The 19,028-nt window shown below is 41.4% G+C and overlaps 1 protein-coding gene and 1 long non-coding RNA gene across 3 annotated transcripts in view; both read right to left on the reverse strand.

Moving 5' to 3' along the window:
- Positions 1–19,028, reverse strand: part of LRMDA (leucine rich melanocyte differentiation associated) — a 755,532-nt gene that overhangs the window by 75,615 nt on the left and 660,889 nt on the right.
- On the reverse strand, positions 2,025–18,359 carry LOC308478272. 2 transcript variants are annotated; one of them, XR_013987007.1, is made up of 6 exons: positions 18,288–18,359; positions 14,409–14,523; positions 14,129–14,210; positions 13,383–13,537; positions 3,508–4,184; positions 2,025–2,185 (listed from the first exon to the last, which is right to left on the reverse strand). It is a non-coding gene; the product is annotated as an uncharacterized lncRNA (long non-coding RNA). The 2 variants fall into 2 exon arrangements; XR_013987008.1 differs by lacking the exons at positions 2,025–2,185; positions 3,508–4,184 and adding an exon at positions 12,207–12,398.

Here is a 19,028-nt window from a genome sequence, read left to right on the forward strand (position 1 = left end):
TGGACTCTTCTTCATTGGAGGCCTTTAAGCAGAGGTTGGATGGCCATGGGTCACAGATGCTTTCAGGCCCATGGGGGAGCAGCTGGGTACACTTACCCTTGGGCCATGGAGGGTTAAACTGGGGGGGGGGCACCAACGGCCTGCCAGACTTACTCAGTTTGAGTTTATGACTTTATTTTAACAAGACTCCTGCTCTGGGCCTGAGACAAGCTCTGCATAGGCCTAGCTGCTTTTGCTGAGATTCCTGCATTTCAGGGGGTTGGAGTAGATCAGTGATGGCCAAACTTGGCCCTCCAGCTGTTTTGGGACTACAATTCCCATCATCCCTGACCACTGGTCCTGTTAGCTAGGGATGATGGGAGTTGTAGTCTCAAAACAGCTGGAGGGCCAAGTTTGGCCATCACTGGACTAGATGATCCTCAGGGTACCTTCCAACTCTACAATTATGTGAGCTACGATTCTATAAATGTATCAAGTACTACAAGTGTCTAGTCAAATCTGTGCAAGCAGAAATATTTTAGCCCACCAGTACCTGATTTTTTTATTGGTGCTCCATTCTTGTTTATTGAAACTGTTTGAACATTTAGGCAAAATATAGCTTTGAAGCTAGTAGGCTGGAACATCATTACGTATTTAAATTGACTCATTAAAAATACACCTCTGGGCTTAGACAATCTATTAACAAAAGCCAGGATCCAATTTCTTCTCCCCTTGATCCATTTTGGGATCAAACTAGTTCACACATCACAACACCACGGCACAAACAGAGAGCTGCAGCCAGGTCGGCCGGGGGGGGGGGCATGGCTTGCTGTATTTAAACAGCCGCACGGCCAGGGGTTCTTCATCTGGCTTCCCTGGATCTCCCGCCCTCCTGCCCTTTTTTATGGGTTTGCTATATTGACCTTGCTATGGAATACGGTTGGTCACCTGTTGAGGGGGCCTGGTAGGAATTTTTCCACTTGGCAAATCGGCATCAGCCGTGTGGTTTTCGCCAACCTCATAGCAATCGTCACAACTTTGTAAGGTATGGCGGTTAGGCACTGGTAAAAACTGGTTTATGGGAGGGGAGGTTGTGGCCATCACCTGCCCCTCCTCTTTAAGGGTATTCCATTAAATGGATCCGGGGGTGTGGATCTCATCCAAAGCCCGGGTATGGGCTAGGGCCATGCCATGACCCCATCGGGGGAGCTCTCAGATGATGTACACCAACAGGGTTCCCCCTACTGGTGGTTGACCCTTACTGGACTACCTGCATGGTGGGCAGGAGTCAGCTATAGTCAGTTCAATACCAGTGCCTAAGCCAGTACCACTCACATTCTGTAACCAATAAAGTTGTGGCCTTAATTATCCCATTAACCAAAAATACTGGTGTCCATGTGTTTTATTTTTCAACACATGGGGGAGGACTCGGGGCCTTGACATGCAGAAAGAGGGCATTTGTCCTTTTGGTTAAAGATCACTGATGTGTCCATGTTTGTTTATTTGCATGCATGTGCACCATGTAGATTTTGTGCACCATGTTGATATCAATTGGCAAACATGAAGTTCTTGGATCCCTTTCAGTCCATCTAAGCTAGTCTGCACCACACCATCTTGTGACAGTGATTCACATCAGTTAATTTTGCATTATGTAAAGTACTTTCTTTCATCTGCCCTGAACCTACGGCTCATCAGTTTCTCAATGTTTATTCCATGCTGCAGTATTATGCTTTGCCTTGCTCCACTTGATTTCTGCTCCTCCTCACGTTCACTTTGCCCCACTCCCCAGCCTTTCTTGGTCCCAACAACCTGTCCTCCCCCCCCCCCCGCAACATGGCAGGAGATCTATGCCTGACAGGTACCCTTCCCAATTCAAACCTTCACCCACAAACACAAATCCATAATTCTTTAAGATGGTACTTGACACGGATACGGACTCTTGGCATTAAACAACTCCCCGCATCTCAGTTTAAAAAATAAATAGCGGTCTTGATCCAGGTTCACCAAACTAGATGACTTGCAGTACCACTGGCTTTGAAAAACCCCTGTGTCTGAATTCCCTTCCAGGGCTAAAATGAAAAGGAGTTTCTTTTCTCAGTGACTTTGAAAAGAATGGAGTGGTGATTAACAGCAATATTTTTTTTTTAATGAAACACAACCCTTCATCCTTGCCATCTTCTGACCATCCTCGCTCGTATGCAGCTCCCTGACAAGTAGAATAATAACGGTCATACATCACTGCCCTGAAAGTCCAATCATCTAAATCTTCACTCGCTCCAGCCTCTGAGACTCAATTACTTTATTGACATGCAATCTTCATAAGGGGAGAAATATTGTGCATGTAAGGTCACTTGGTTATGAAGACATATTATCATATTATCTGCATGAGGGTTGCAGGGCTAAGACCTGACAGAGCTAATTATAATGGTACATGATAGAGTGCTCAGTACATATTATTTGCTTGGCTGCAGCTAAAGGTGAGCTAAGACCCAACATCACACTGGCTCACATGAGAGTAACGCGCTTCTGCCTCAAAGGCCGTAACTTTTCAGAGCTTAACATTTTGCACGCAGTATATCCTGGCATTTTGTTTCTTTGTGTAACGTGCACGATACAGGAGGCACAAAATAAACTACTCCTAGCATTTTGCATAAGCAGTTTGCCAAAGTATAATATGCACTAGAACCCCACATGTACTATAATCTGAGCATACCCACTGTATAGTGAATGTCCCTGTATCATTCACAAGGAAATGGATGAGGGGAAAATGTGAACGCTGTAGCCCATACAAGGAACAGCAATAAGGTGCTCAGATAGGTAAGTGAGCAAGCTCTACCTGAAAGCCCTTACTGGGGTAACACAGAATGCCCTGGCCTATCCTTTATGAGGCTTAGGTTTTACCACAGCTAACTTCCCTGCTGTATCCTCCTTTCATCAAAGTCAAATTGTGGCACACAAGCTGAATCTCTTTTGGCTAAATTCCTTCAGGTACCTGGTTCAGGATTAAGCACTGAGTCCTATGAGGTGTACTCTATTGTATTATGGCTTTGGTGCAAGGACAATGTTTTTGTGGGTGGGCCTACCAAAAGATGGGTCCTGAAAAGAGACTTTCATTATTTATAAATTCCTAAACTCCTGCAATGTACAAAGTTTGTAACTCTGAGCTCAGTAATTTATGTACCTTTTGTGTAGATTAAGATTAGGCAGAGTTACATTGTTATTGTTATTATCATCATTATATCACCCTTCATCCGAAGATCGTAGGGTGGTTCACAACATAAAAATACAAGATGAGAAAACAAATTACATTTTAAAAACCCATTAACCCCCCTCCCACAAACACATTTAAAAAGTCATAGTGTTAACCAGCCAAAGGCCTGGTTATAGAAAACTGTTTTTGCCTGGCACCTAAATACCTGTAATGAAGGCGCGCCAGGTGAGCCTCCCTGGAGAGAGCATTGCACAAATTACAGTTACCTGGTCAGCCTTCCACCAAGCTCCTTGAGTGAATATGGATCTGAACCTCACCTCTAGATGAAACACTGCATTCACAACAGTAGTAGTAGTAGTAGTTTTTCAACTGTATTCCAAGGAATCCCAGGTTTCATTGGAAGTTTATCAGTGAAGATCACAAAAGGCTTCCATACCACAACTGAGTCTCTCTTCTGCAATTTGCTGCTATAAGGGAGTTGAATGCGTGTTTTGCAGCATGCACTCAGTCCAAACTAGAGAAGAATAAGGCTCAAGGGACCATATCTATGTCTCACTGTAGAACATATTGCAGGATCCCATGCACTGGGTAGGGGTTACATGGCTGACAATGTAGACATCATGTCCTTAAAGCTCAAAGTCTAAGAACATCAAAATGGTATGAAAACATTAATGGATGCCTTTCTTCTCCCTGGTTTGGAAGAAAGTAACTGTAATCCCCAATTGCCCCCTACAATGTTTAACCTAAAATCTGTAAGTCACTGACTTCTTCCAATTCAAGTTTCCAAAGCATGGTTTTCCTTCTTTCAGTTTCCTTCAGTACCCACATTTTAGTTTTTCCATTGTACTGATGCTACTGCTTAAACTGACAGTCAAACTGTGTCTTTTTGAACTACTGGCATAACACAGAACAGATTATTCTTTGATGTTCTTCTTTTCATTTTCCCCTCAGCAAGGAGCAGCAGCCATAGGAAACAAAGATAATGGAAGGGATACTGTAAAAAATAATAATAGGCAGTTAACTGGCAATGATATTGTCTCAGTTTCACTGTGGAATGCTCAGAAAGTGTGAATTAACAGTCCAATACGTGTTAACCTATTTCCTAACATTCAAGTTTTTCTTTTTTTCTTGTTGTTATTGAATAAATCTCCCCCTTGTTCCATTTGAAAGTCTAAGTCATCTTAAAGAACATAATTATTAGTCCTGCATATACATTTTTATAGTAACCTTAAAAACTCGCAGACAATATATACTCCAGTGCTCCATGTTTACCAAGGACAGCTACAGATGCTCTCAAATTTCCCTTGAACTACAACAAAATTATATTGTCTACCTCACAGTGGCTCCATGGCAGAATGGATCCAAATGCAAATGCCATCATCAGTTTCTTATGTGTTTTTGCCAGTGAAATAAGCATTTCTGTATGCTATTGTATTTGATTACCAGTCCATTTATACATCAACCCAATTCCTGTCTGTGTGATCTGGCTAGCTGAGTTCAGGGCTCTGCTTCAGATGCAGTTATAACAACATGAGAAGAGTCCTGCTAGATTAGGCCAATGGCCCATCTAGCCTAGCATCTTGTTCTCACTGATGCCAACCAGGCGTCTAAGGGAAGTCCAAGAGCAGGACCTGGCTGCTACAGCATTCTCCCTACCTGCAGTTCCTAGCAACTGATATTCAAGGTCATAGTGCCTCTAATACAGGACATAGAATATAGCCATCATGGCTAAAAACCATTGAGAACCAGTCTGAGGTGAGACCAGGCAGTTCTGGTCAACCACCTGTAGGCGAGTTGGGGAAGTTGTGTCAGCAAAGATATAAAGTCATCTGAAGAACCTGGCAGGATTTGATTTTCCTGTGGTTCTGTCCCCTCCCCCCAAGAGCTGCTTGCAATATTTAAAGAATCTGTGGCCTATTCTGCAGCTGCATGTTCCTGTGTGGCTGTGGAGCAGGAAAGGCTGTAGGGAAATCATCCTCGGTGTAGGAGGAGGTAGTTGGTGCATCCTCTGAACCAGAGTCCTGCTAGGGCCAGTGTTGGGACCCTGAGGCAGGGGGACATAGGGCAGCTCTTAAATTGGTTGCAGAGAGATTTGGTGCTGGATAAATTAAGGTTAAGCATATTTCAAATCAAGAGACAATACCGTAATTCAAATTTTGTTCTGCTAATTGTTGTCATTCCTTCAAACTGTAATTGCATGTTGTTTTATAAACAGATTTAATACAAATGTGGTTACATTCATCTCCCGCCCACTGCCTCCTCACCCTGCTTTGAACATGTGTTTTGCCAGTGAAAAAAGCGGCCTGAAGGCAAAGCGGAGTACGTAGTAGATAACACCACACCAGGGAAGCCTGAGAGAGATCCAGATGCTGGAGTAGAAGTAGGGTAGAGTACCCAGTCAGGGGTACTGAGAAGAAAGGGGAACAGATCCTCGCCAGAGTGGGAGAGGAGGGAAAAATGACTCTTGAGGAATCTGGAGGAGGGAAGTGTGTGTGAGAGAGAACCCATGGTCAGAAGAGTGTCTTCCTAATATCTGGAGGAACTGATGCTCAGAGTGAAGAGATGCTTGAAGGTCTGGCTCATCAAGGAGTGGTGGATGTGCCAGTCGGCAACAATAAGCCCTATGGCCATTTACTGTAAGTCTTCTCCCTGCCCAAGTGCCCAACCCTTAACCCACAGTAAACACGGATGCTCCCCCACAGGAAATCAGTACTGTATGAAGTCTGAGTTCCGCTTCCCAAGTTGGACACCAAAGCCTGACAAAGATTACACAGCCAGCCCTATAATCCATATCTTAGATACTGCAACGTGGGAAGCACTGGTGCTTACTATCAGAAGTTGCCAGTGACACCAGAGGGCATCTTTGTAATGCTGCTGAATGTGTGGGAAAGGTGTGACTGATCACAACATTGGTAGGAGGAAATCATCCATCCTCCCTGGAATGCCTGCAAGCTGACAAAGTTTGGTCAGACTTGTTTTGTTCTGCAGTGTGGCTTCTCAATTATGATGTCACCCAAACAGCAAGCCTACCACTATCACTAGGAGTTGGGGCTTTGCCATTTAAAAAATCATATTCCAATGTGAATATAATGAAATTTTATTCCTGCTGTCAGCTTTGGGAGTGAGGCAAAGGAAACTGAGGGGTACATGTGGAGTTCAAAGGGTTTTTGAAATTTCCATCTCTTCCTTCTAGAGACAAAGTGTTGTGCTTTGAACTCATGAGTGGGGTGTGTTACCTACATTTGTTTATCTTAAATAATGACCTGTTTTTGAAATCTATATATATTTTAAAACACTAAATAACACATGTCATTTCAGCTTAGTTGCAACTGTTGTGATTAATCATAGTCCCTGGTTTAGTTTGTTACATTTTTAAATTATGTAATTTGAAGGGATGTCTTCATCATAAATGCTATATTGCCTGTCTCTTATAAAAGTGGAACGATTTTGTGTGTGTGCGTCTCCTGCTGATGCTGAGCTGAGGAAGAAGAGGCAAACAACCCGACCAAACGTATCAATTTTGGGGAGAAAGGTTTTGCAAATTGTGTCCCCGTACTGGCTGATTAGACAAGCAGCAAAACCAGCCAGTCAGTTATTGCAACAACAAAACCCTTGAAAGCCATAAATCTCTGTCTAATAAAATGAGCTGTTTATTTAAACTTTGCTGTGCAGTGATGGCCTCTTGGAACGAAGGAAAGAGCCTTCACAGCACAGACCTTGGCAAGCAAACAGGCAGAACAAAGCCAATGAACGACAGCAACAGTAGAGAGAACAAGATGTGGAATGTGAACAGGAAAAAGCTACATATGTAGTTTTTAAAGTGACTACATGAAATTTTGTTGATGGGAACACAAAGGAAAAGGTCACCCCCTCGGGCCTCAAAGCCATTTTATTAAGGAAATATGAGGACTAAAAAGGAAACAAATGCTAATGGCATGCCCCAAACCATGAAACCATATATATATATATATATATATATATATATATATATATATAGTCAAAGTAACTTTGAAGCTAACAAGGCCAGGCATGCAATTTCAGGTCCCTGTGTTTTAGATGAACTATGGAATGTAAGGCATTCAATACATTTGGCTGAATTGTGAAGTATACGTGACTAGGTGTCACCCACCTAGCTATAATGCATGTGGACAACATGACAATGCTGATATCACCCATAGTGCAGACACAGCTGGGACGATCTCCAGAGAATGGGTGCTGGGCAAAAATAAAATGAAAATGAGCAGCAACAGCCTTTGGGAAAACAAGAAACCTGTGCCAAAAAGGCCACAACCAAAAGGGGATGACACAAAATACTTGGGAGGCCAAAGCGGGACTTTTTTGTCCATATTAAGGTGCAGGCTAAGCACAAAAGGTATATAACATTTTTAAAAGGTTCTCCCCACCCCACAATCATATTCAGTATGTTTGGCTATAGTGAGTATTATGTGTAACGAAGGCATTTTGTCATGTTCTTTTATGAAGGGCAGAACACATGTCACTGACTGGGGCAAGAAAAATATGTCAAGAAAATGTATCCCACTGGTTTCAAATGCTTCATGAGGAATGTAGGAAGCAATCACTAAAACTAACCCTTTTGATAAGAATAGTAATTGTTTGCGAATCTCTAGCATGCAGGTCACACACTGAGGAAAAACCTGGAGAGGATTCCTCATGTGTCTGGAATTCTGAGGCAAGGAGGGACCTCCCTACCGTCACCTTTCCGGACAGGATAGGCTTCAGGGACTGTCTTGCCATTGCCTCAACCAACATTCTCTGATGTGAAATATTATTTATTTATTAATTAAATTTCTATAGAGCCCTTCATCCAAAAACCACAGGATGGATTACAATATAAAAACACAAAATACCGGTACATACCGTAATAACAAACAAAAGCAATAGCCCCATCCCCACCATACACAATTTAAAAGGTCAGAGATTGTTTAGTTAGCCAAAGACCTGGGAGAAGAGGAATGTTTTTGCTTGGTGCCTAAATATATGTAATGAAGGTGCCAGGTGAGCCTCCCTGGGGTGAGCATTCCACAAGAGGGGAGCTACCACTGGAAAGGCCTGTTCTTACATTGCTGACGTCTGGACATCTCAAGGAGGTGGCACATGAAGAAGTGACTCAGATGATGATTGTAGGGTCTGGGTCGGTTTATATGGAAGAGTAGAAGGAGCCATCACTGTCCCAAGAGAAGGAAGAGGAACCTGTGGCTCTTCAAATGTTAGGCTCCCATCAGCCCCAGACAGCAAGGCCTATCAAGACTGATGACAGAGGCTGTAGCCCAACCCATCTGGAGGGCCACAGGCACCTAATTTCTGCTCTAGAGCTTTATTTTGCTTTATGTTCCCTGGAAAAATCTGCAAGGCTAGCAGTACGTTATAAAAGCAATGATGAACCCAGCTGATGAAACATGTTTTTCATCCACTGGTAAATCATCTGTCATCATGCTAAGGCCAAGCATCACTGACCACTTCAGTCTCCAAAGTATCCTGCTCTAAATATAGTTTAATAATGAAAGCATTCAGCTTCCCAGTGGAACAGATGACTACTGTCAATAAATCAAATGAGCACTAGTAAAATGCAGGGTCTGAAAGGTCTTGTTTCACTTTATAATCTTGTTTGCATCTTTCATCTTTGCCCCCAGTAAAACAGATGTGTGTGTACAGGTGGGGTGGGTGGCCAAGCAAGTATCCCAACTGCCAATGAAAATTATGTCTTAAAATGACATAGTCAAGTATATCAAATATGGCTGTAGTCTCTTATTCTTCAAGTCATACATTGCACTGAGGGGCATTTTACATTTGTCCCAGCACCCTTGAAAATAGACTGTATGGGTCCATGGGGAGTTCAAACATGAAACACAGAATGGTATCCTGACTGTGTGAATGAGCAAAAATCTTATTTCAATGTCTTCTTCTTCAAGGAGGAGGGCACATGGAATTGTGTTTTATATTTATCCTGGTCTCCTTGAATTGGGTGTCAAATTGGCTTTCATCCTTGAATTCAGAAGGTTGTCCAGGATTTGCATTGGTGCCTCATTATTCAACACAGGTGTTCACATTCAGTTGTATTTTGCACCCCCCCTTGAAAATGGGAGAAGAGTAGGAGAGAGCATCAGCTTGGGGGGGGGGGTCAATAATGTTGAATTGGGATGATTCTGGAGAGTCAAAGCGCCATCTTAATAACACCCCCCTTTAACAACAGATCAGAGCCCTCACAAAGCCTCATTGTGCTGTTGTTTCTGCAGCTTACAGCTGATTTTTAAAAGGCTATTAATGTAGAAAGAGGACTGAAATGAAACAAAACTGGTCAGGGAAAAATTATTTTAAAACTACATGCTCAGAATTGTCCCTTCCCTACCCACTCGGGTATGTCACACCAACAAATGTGGATATGTTTGTACTTAAGATGGCAATGTCTCTGGTTGTGTGAGAATTCAACTGGAGTTCCACATGTAGCTTACAACAGAAAAGCAGCAGTGTTTGTTTCCTGGGAAGTGATTCAGAAATGAAACAAACATATAACTGGAAAAAGTCCGCAAAAAGTCTGATCATAAGCCTGAGGCACAGAGACAGTTACTTAACAGCATTCATAAGGTGGCATGAAACCATTATTTAGTTGCAGAGCAGGATGAAAATGCTTAAATGGTCCATAATAGGGTACAAATATGGATGAGGCAGCTGAAAATTCATCAGCCTCAGCAAGCATGGCCAACAGTTAGGGATGGTGGGGTCATTGTTTTGTTGGTTACTATGTTATATAATTTTTGTGTTTTTATATTGTAAACCATCCTGTGATTCTCAGAGGAAGGGTGGTATATAAATTTAATCAATAGTAATAAATATAATACTATGGATGACTGGGTTATAGCTCAACATATGGAGGGCATCAGGTTGGAGAAGGCGCCTAATGAACAATTAAAACCAGAAAACCTCAAATATTAACAATGTTCAAGAGTACCTGCATTACAGATGGCCCAGTGATAGTCTTTTTCAAAACTCTGTTCTTATCTGGACTACTTTGGGGTTTATCATATGAAATCGGGAATTTCTTAATAAAATGAGAAAGGGGGACAAATATCTCTGAAAGACTCTGTGCTCACCAGTACTGATTTATCCCTTGCAAGGGGCATCCTGCAAGAGGATGGAAAGCAGATCTGATGCCACAGTGTCCATTTAAGCAAGAAAACAGTGAAGGCCAACAAGCCCAAATGCACTCCATGAGTGTGTCCTGGTATATGCCAGAGAAAGAAGCCTTTATGACATGGGTTCTATGGTTGATGTGTGTGGGTCCTCAGCACATGAATCAATGTAGAAAGGGCTCCCCAAAGGAAAAGGGTTTGCAAACCACCCCTCCATTAATTTAAGAACTGAACAGATAGATAGGCACCAGAATACACATAAAAGGTACACACAGTTGGTAACATATAGCGCATTATGAAGTACGCTATGGAGTAGCATTCCCAGACCTTTTCTATTATTATTAACATTTATTTAAACAGTGCCATCAATGTACATGGCTCTGTACACAATTAAAATAAGAAAGTATAACTCAAATCTAAAATACTTTCTCTTCTGATAGAACTGATGGTTAGTCTATTTCAAACCGTTAAGTCAAAGCAGGCTCCCTTTCAGCATGTCAAATTAATGCAAGTGAATGCAAAGCATTAAGGACTCCCCACCCTCCAGAAACGACACCAGTATTTCTTAACCCACAGAGTCAGCAGTTCTCCAAAACCATCCAAATTTTAAATAAATAACATATGTGAATATAAACTAACTCTACCCAGCTTCATTTTATTATTTTTGCCTTGTAATTTATTGAGTTCCATCATTAAACAGATTTTTTTGGGGGGGTATATACAGGAGATAAAAGAAGAACCTAAAGCTTTTTGGCTGTTTTGATCACCTTCTTATATTACAAGTTTTTCAAAGCCTCCCCCCTTCACTTTCCCCCCTTCCCTTTAAATACTAAGGTTAGCCACATAATTGCAGATCTTTTTTTTCTTCTGGTTAACATCAGTCCATTACTAGGCTAAGTAACAGGATCTTGGAATCAGCTGCTGGGTCTGACCTCTGCAGCTCACTCATTTGAATGTTCTTGAAGTGACATTGCCTGTCACAACTCATCAACTGATCACATTCTTAAAGTGAGTTATCTTCTTAAATTGCCATGATATTTCCCCCCTCCACCCTATTTAAATATATGGTTGTACACTTTGCCTTTCCTAGACCAGATTCATACTTTGCCCTGGAAAGAGTAACAGATTCTACTATTTTTGCAAACCATTTCCACTCACAATATAAATCAAACTCTGCTTCAAGTTGCTAAAGGGTTTGGCATCGGCTATAAAAAGGTGAGAATGTTTCTAATGCATCCAATGATTGTTTTGAAGCCAGTTTAAACACAGAGAAGAAACTAAACTTAAGTATTTGATGACATTTTGGAAACTCATGATGAGTGTATGTTGGGGAGTTAAGGAAAGTTCTGGTCCAGTAAAATGTATAACCTTAATCTGTTTTTTAATCTTATTCTGTGAGACTGTGGCAAAATGAGCAGGCACACTTCACTCGGCCACTGACTACTTTTCCATGGTATATCACTCCACTGAGCCTGTCCTGCTACTTACCTCTTCAGAGTTTTGTGCCACCCCTCAGAGTCTTGGTTTACCTTCACCTCTGAGTGTGCAATTTCTAGTTCACTAAGTCTTCTCATAAATATGTGCAATAGCAACTCACTTTCTGTCACCTCCTTACGTTGGTGATTAATTATTAGGTGTGAGGGTTATCAAGATATTCTGAGTTTTTACCCCTTAAAAACAAATTATTAAGCTTTTTTTTAGAAAAAAAAAATCCATAAGCAAAACACTCCTTAAATTTGCCTCAATAATAAGAGCATTGAGATTAAAGAAACCAGATAGAAGTCATCTATTTCAAATTCATCAGGTTTTGTTACACTAATTGGTCCTATATTCTTTACTGTAACCAATCCAATTTTTATCTTGCAAGTTCCAAAAGTGACAATATGTTGAAATCACTATTGTGGAAAAAACCTTAGGGCAAAGAGGAATTTTCAACACTCTTTTCATATATCAGTTTGAAATTATCGAAGTATTCTTGGATTCACAATAGATTCTTGCTTTGACCATTTTTGTTGTTGTTGTTGCTAAATGTAAGGTAACTTTCAAGTCCACAGCTGGATCTGTGGAAAGGAATTGAAGCATGTGCATTGTAAAACTGCCAGTGGAATCAGACGGGTGAGGGATACATCTTGATTTAAATCTTGGAATAAGAACTTTAATCTTTGAAACTGGTAGAACATTATCATTTCTAAATTATGAGGAATTATTCTATTTGCGGGATACCTTAAAACCTTCTGGGGAAAATGGGGGTGGCTGTGCCAGTTCATAGTATGAGTCAATGTCTGAATGTTAAGGGATAGTTTGTTTCATCTAGGGTTTGTACTTCTTGGGCTGGCCAACTTATCCCCCCCCCCCCCCAATTTCTCCCTGGTCACAGGACACACTAACAGGCACTGAGACATCAAGTCTTACAGACAAAAGCCTGTCTAATGAATAGTAAGGCTCATCTCCAAGAATGAAAATGGGTAAATATTAGGAAAGAAATTACACAAATCACTTTCCCAACTTACATAGCCTTTGGATCCAGAAATAATAAAATGTGTATCTGTTTACCTGGGGCAAACTTGCAACAATTCTCAGACACAGTGATTTTAGAATATGAATTCATAACCCTGGCTTTTAGTGAACTGAAGTCAGCTGAAAATTATGTTGATCTCAGGTCATGCTGGCTGCAGGCCGGCCCTTATTGTACAGTGACTGGCTGGTGTGAAACACAGACTCATATTCAAACAGTGAAGATTGTCCCAAAAGTCTGGCAGCAATGAGGACATTCTTGGATTTGCAAACCCCTCTGACTAGCAAACACCAGGACTACTCTGAGTACTGAAGGAACATCATTCTTTGCAAAGGATGAACAAAGGATGTTTCCTTCCATAAAGACTTGAGAAATTGGAAAATAACACTGCATAGGTAGATAATATTTTCTAAGTATTGTCTTTTCAGGAAACATTAGGCACTACTGGGGAGCGGGGAGGTTGCCTCTGGGCTTTTGCTAGTACTAGATACGTCAAAGGAGGTTTTCACTAGTAATTTGGGAAGCTTACGCCTCTGGGAGTCACTGCTGTGATTTCAAAATAGAATTATCCGATGCTGTGTGATTTCTTGAATCATTAGTTTCCCATCTCATCCACCTTATTTCTTCATTTCCCCTTTTATTTTGCACGATCCAGCAGCAAAGGAGATGTAAGAAGAAAGGCACCTTAGGGAACAAAGGGAGTAGTGTACTTATCCTCCCCATTAATACATAAACAAATTTACATATAATTATCTGATTAAGCTGCCAAGTGATTAACTCTGTGGAACATTCTGTATCTGTGAATTTATGCAGGTCTATCTATGTAGTGGCATATCTGGGAAAGTTATCTACATTTTTAAAAACCTGTGTTTTAACTTGTACTACGTCCTTCACCTAGTCAAGCTAATACTAATATACATTTTTAAAGCATGCAGGCTAGTCTTGTATAAAGTGAAAGTTGCTCCCAAACTAACCCTCCAGGGAAACTTTATCTTCATCAATAGAGGAATGATAATACTGATCAACCCTACAGTGCTATCATAAAAAATCCTGCTTTTTCTGCAATTTCTGAGATAATCCATAAGAAACAATTAGAACATTTATTCTGAAGTACTTCTTCATGCTAAGTACTAAGTAATTTTGCTATTGCTCACTCAAGAAAAAATGCAGCATTGCAAGTAGTTGTCAGCCGAAAGGCCCTGCTTTTCCACTCCACAGGCTTTCCTGCCCCACATTCAGTGCTATTTTTCTAGAAAAAGCGGTACTGGAACTCACCATGTACACCTCCCTTGTTTTCTCTCTCTTTTTTCCTCTTATAATGGCAAAAGTGCCAGGACAGAGTTCCAGTGAGTTCCGGCTGAAAAAAAAGTCCTGCGTATTATTGACGGATGAAGGGCCCTTTGCAGGCCACTCTGGAATCGACCTGTCCTTTGTAGAGGACTAGTCTCCATGTGTCACTGCATTAAAAGCATACAATAATGGTGTAACATATTGGACAGGGAAGAGGTCAACATGCATCTTCATAAGGATCAAGTAATAGTGGGAAAGGGGCTACCTGAAAAACGTCACATCTGCCAGAACTTTATTAAGGTTTTCTGGAGGCACGCAGACTGCAGAAAGAACATGGGCATCTAACCATGGTGTTTACAGTATCTGATCACAGAGCTGCTCTGTAACCACAAAAAGAGATTGCTACTATTATCTGCTAAGCGAGAAACAACAGAGTACATAGGTGGTTTCGCCAATGCACCATACACTTGATCTTCCCCTACTTTCTCCTACCCTGCTTGTCTTGCTTGGCAGGTTTTAGCTCAGAATGTTTATGTGGCTGCTGTCACTCCATAGCTTAACGCAGTGGTGGTTGTGGAAGTGCCAAGGACGCCACACTTCTCATTACCACCCCGTGTTTGGGCAAGCTGGAAAACTTCCTCTGGCTGGATTCTTCCCAATGGCTGCCAGTTTCTGGTCCTACTTTAAAGGGATTTATATCTCCTAAATTCTTCACACCTTGGAACTGTGTGCAGCAGAACTTAAAGGAAATTCTTGTTTAACAATGCACTTTAACTTAAAGTAGTAACTTACACTGATCAGCACACTGTGGCATGAGTTCAACATACTGAAAGTCTGAGCAAGCTCTTCCAAAGAAATCCAAAGCATGCTGTGTGCGTTTGGAAAGTATTCCTTCCAGCTGAATTTGAGCAGGCCTGGCAGAATAAAAGCCTTTGATTTGAGGGGAGAAAATATATTTAGGATTTTGCAATGGGCCCTTTGAGGGTCATTTATTGTGCATACTTTTCAGCAGTACGTCTGAAATTAACATTGCCTCTTTGCAAAGCAACAGGAGGTCATGTTATTATGAGAACACAATCAGTAGAATTGGTTATGACTAGGTTTTCTTTCTGAAAATGACAGTCTATGCTACAGCAGCCCTTATATTAATATTTTCTATTTTACTAAAAAACAAAACAAAAAAACCCCTGGAAATTTTACTGTGCAGCTGATGGGAGTTGTTGTAAACTAAAAGATCGCATGATCTGATCAAGACCCAAAGAACCCACTTTTAAAATACCCAAACCATCTGGCTGGCTGTCCCATGATAAATCTCTATGATAAATGTCTTCGTTTTGATGTTACAAAGGAACCACAAACCTGCTCAGTTTTTGGCACAGCTGAACACTCACTGGCAACAGTAGAATAGAACTCACATGTCCAAAAATAGAGAAATAAATCATTTTGACCTGTGGGGGTGTAATAGATTTAGAAAAAAGCTGATTGTAATTAAAGGGAAAAAAGGGTTAGCCATTATAATTCATCTCTGGAGGCAAGGTGTATTTTTAAAGTTCATTCACTGCATTATTCCGACACATAGTTTCATATCAGTATATTTCAGCATAACTGTATATTCACAGTTTGATTCATATAACCACATGCAGGATATTTGGTGGGGGGGGGGGGACACAAATTAATTGCATTCCCAACCCCCAATATGCTGAATGCACATCTACTATTCTATTAGTGACTGAATTTATATTCAGGGCCACTTTACACATTACCCAAAGACAAGCTTGTGTTTGAAATTCAGTGTGCATTCAACAGGAGCTTGTAAATAGCCTTAATGAGTATATCTGCATCTATACATTTTGCAACCATACTTTACATTTTTAGGTGTAGCACAGCTGCAAATGTAATGTATACAGTGGTCAGTTCCAGGGGAGTTCCTTTGGATGCCTGGGAACAACCCCCTCTGCCACTGTTACTTCCCCCTTCCCCAAAGGTAAGATATTGCAGTAGCGGCTTGCAAGACTGAAGAGAGCAGCGCTGCTGGCATCAGCAACCTTGCAATGCATCCTAGTCCGGAATCCAAAGAACCACAACCAGGATCTCAAGAACCATGTAACTATTCCCGCCTCTCCACCACTTGCTATACAGTGGAACCTTGGTTCCCGAATGGCTAAGTTGCCAAACAAATCAACTCCCGAACGCTGCAAACCCAGAAGTAAGTGTTCTGGTCTGTGAACGTTTTTCAGAAGCCGAACATCCGACACGGCTTCCACTTGAGTGCAGGAAGCTCCTGCAGCCAATCAGAAGCTGCGCCTTGGTTTTCGAACACTTTCGGGAGTCAAATGGATTCCCGGAATGGATTAAGTTTGAGAACCAAGGTATCACTGTATTACAATCCACTTCTGAAACAAAAAGGAGTCCTAATAGCACCTTGTATTGGTGTAATTGTAGGAGTCTACTCTTCTAAAAAATACAAAAAAAACCCCACAAACAAAATCCAACTAGACAAATTGACAATACCCCTCATCAGAATGGAGGAGGGGAAAAATGTACCCCAAAGAGCCAGTCAGGGGACATCCAAATTCCTATTCAGCCCTCATAAAGTGTGACTGGTTAATCCCATACTACTACAGAGCAGGTGGGCAGAATTGCACAAAATGCAACAGATGCCAGTCAGAGGGTGCTACTGCCCTTTGTTCCCCTAATGTGCTTCCTCCTAATGGGATATGGGGCAAAATCATGGGGCTCCTGCTGTAAATGTGGGACAATCCTTGTGGGAACTGTTGGCTGCTTCAGTAAATTGATTTGATTACATCTCACCAAAATTGCAAAAAAACAGTTTGCACTATGGCATACCCTACATCATTTCACAGATGAAAATAGGGATATTCTTGTGCACTTCTACTCCCACAAGTATTAGTCACAACCATTTGCACTAGAAACACATTGCTGAAGGCTCTTTTCCACCTGGTGTAGTGGTTAAGAGCGGTAGTCACGTAATCTGGGGAACCGGGTTCGCGTCTCTGCTCCTCCACATGCAGCTGCTGGGTGACCTTGGGCCAGTCACACTTCTTTGAAGTCTCTCAGCCCCACTCATCTCATAGAGTGTTTGTTGTGGGGGAGGAAGGGAAAGGAGATTGTTAGCCGCTTTGAGACTCCTGAAGGGGAGTGAAAGGCGGGATATCAAATCCAAACTCTTCTTCCAAACTCTTCTGGTGTACTGATTGCCCAGAATGTGTTATTTTAGCCAAAACAACACAAGAAAAACAAAATTGTGTTTTGTGAAATGGCAAATGGCAAATTATATGAGCTTTGTTATTAATTACTCCCATGTGTATTAGAAACAAGATGTAGCTGAAAGGCTTGACCCTAAATGACCACTTTCATCACCTTATTTGAAGGTTGGAGGACTAGTCCTGCAATTGTTGAAGAAGAACATCTATATGGTGCTGGAAATCTTCATGATGGCTGCTGTTTTTATTTCCCACAGTTCTTCTGTATATTTCTATGTCGATCTAGCATTGTTTCCAGGAGACTAATGGGAAATAAAAATGGTGACCAGCTGCCACCACTGGGTTACAGCAGTAAATCTGATGAGCACCCAAATGCACATCCAAGTGTCAATGTTGTGCACCCACCCTGCATTGCTTTTAATGGGGTGTGAATTGCAATGCACTTCTCCAGTCTCATTCTGGCACATGAATGTCTGTTTTTAAGTACAACTAAAGCCATGTAGGGCAAAGTACAGGAATCTAAATAGCTTGGGAATCAGGTGCAGAGACAGCTAGGTTCATTGATTTGTGAATGCATATTATAAAGTCAGGAATTAAATACAGTTGTAGACTCATAATAGCCATCATTTTACCGACACATAAATCTACCGATAAAATCATAAAATACCAAATATGTATAGATTACATGCTAAAATGATCTATATAGCCTGGACTCTTCACAAAAGAGCAAGGAAAGTGTTTTAAATTACCGTACAACTTTCAATTACACATATTGAATCAACTTTTGATGAATTATAATGTGAACTTCTTAGAAAATGACTGCTAAGAAAACAATTTGATTATATCCCCTTCTTTAGCCCACAAATAAAAGCAAACTATTCTCCACTCAATAGGTGGATAATTTTTGTTTATCAACATACCTTTCTCTCAAAATTCTGCAATGCTAAAACTTGTTTCTTTTCTCTCAATTCACTTGTGCATGGAAATATTTTAGTGGGCTGGTTCACTTTGCTCATGTATACACATCAAATAATTTGAATAGGAGGATGAATAATCACAGATTAAATACTGCAGGAAGACCTGTCTTCACTCTGGTGCACCATGAGGTATAGAAGCCAGTCAGAGGAGGGATCTGAAGATGGTCCAGAATGCAACAGAAGGCATCTAAGAGGGGCCCAGCACAAAGGAAATGCAGATAAGCAAGGGTTAAAAGCAAAAACCACTCAATGGGTACAAAATGGAAGAGACAAAACGAATTGTGAGGAGGAGGAAGCCCAGAGAGAAAAGAAATGGGAAGCCCAAAAAGCAGGAAAGCGAGTGGAATGCACCTTGGACTGGAGTTCTGAGACCATGGCTAACTGGGCCCATGGATGGAGGCAAAGGGTGTGGTAACAAGATGCTGCCATATTGTTCTTACTGGGAATCCCAGATAAAAGAAAGTAATGCTTAGCTGCAAAAAGCAAGGAGGCTCCTGGTACAACTCTGTGCCCTAAGAAGCTGGAAGGCAACCAGGGACAAACCTGGTATGTGTTAATCCATAATAAATCCCAGGTTTTGGAGGACTTCCGGGGTGGCGCCATCGGCAATGGCGGACTCCCTCTGAACTGGAGGGACTAGCTCCGCGGGAAACGAGTCTTCTCCGCTACGGCGAAGCGGGGACC

The sequence above is a fragment of the Podarcis pityusensis genome (genome assembly GCF_964106645.2).
Source record: "Podarcis pityusensis genome assembly, chromosome: 5".
Classification (NCBI taxonomy): domain Eukaryota; kingdom Metazoa; phylum Chordata; class Lepidosauria; order Squamata; family Lacertidae; genus Podarcis; species Podarcis pityusensis.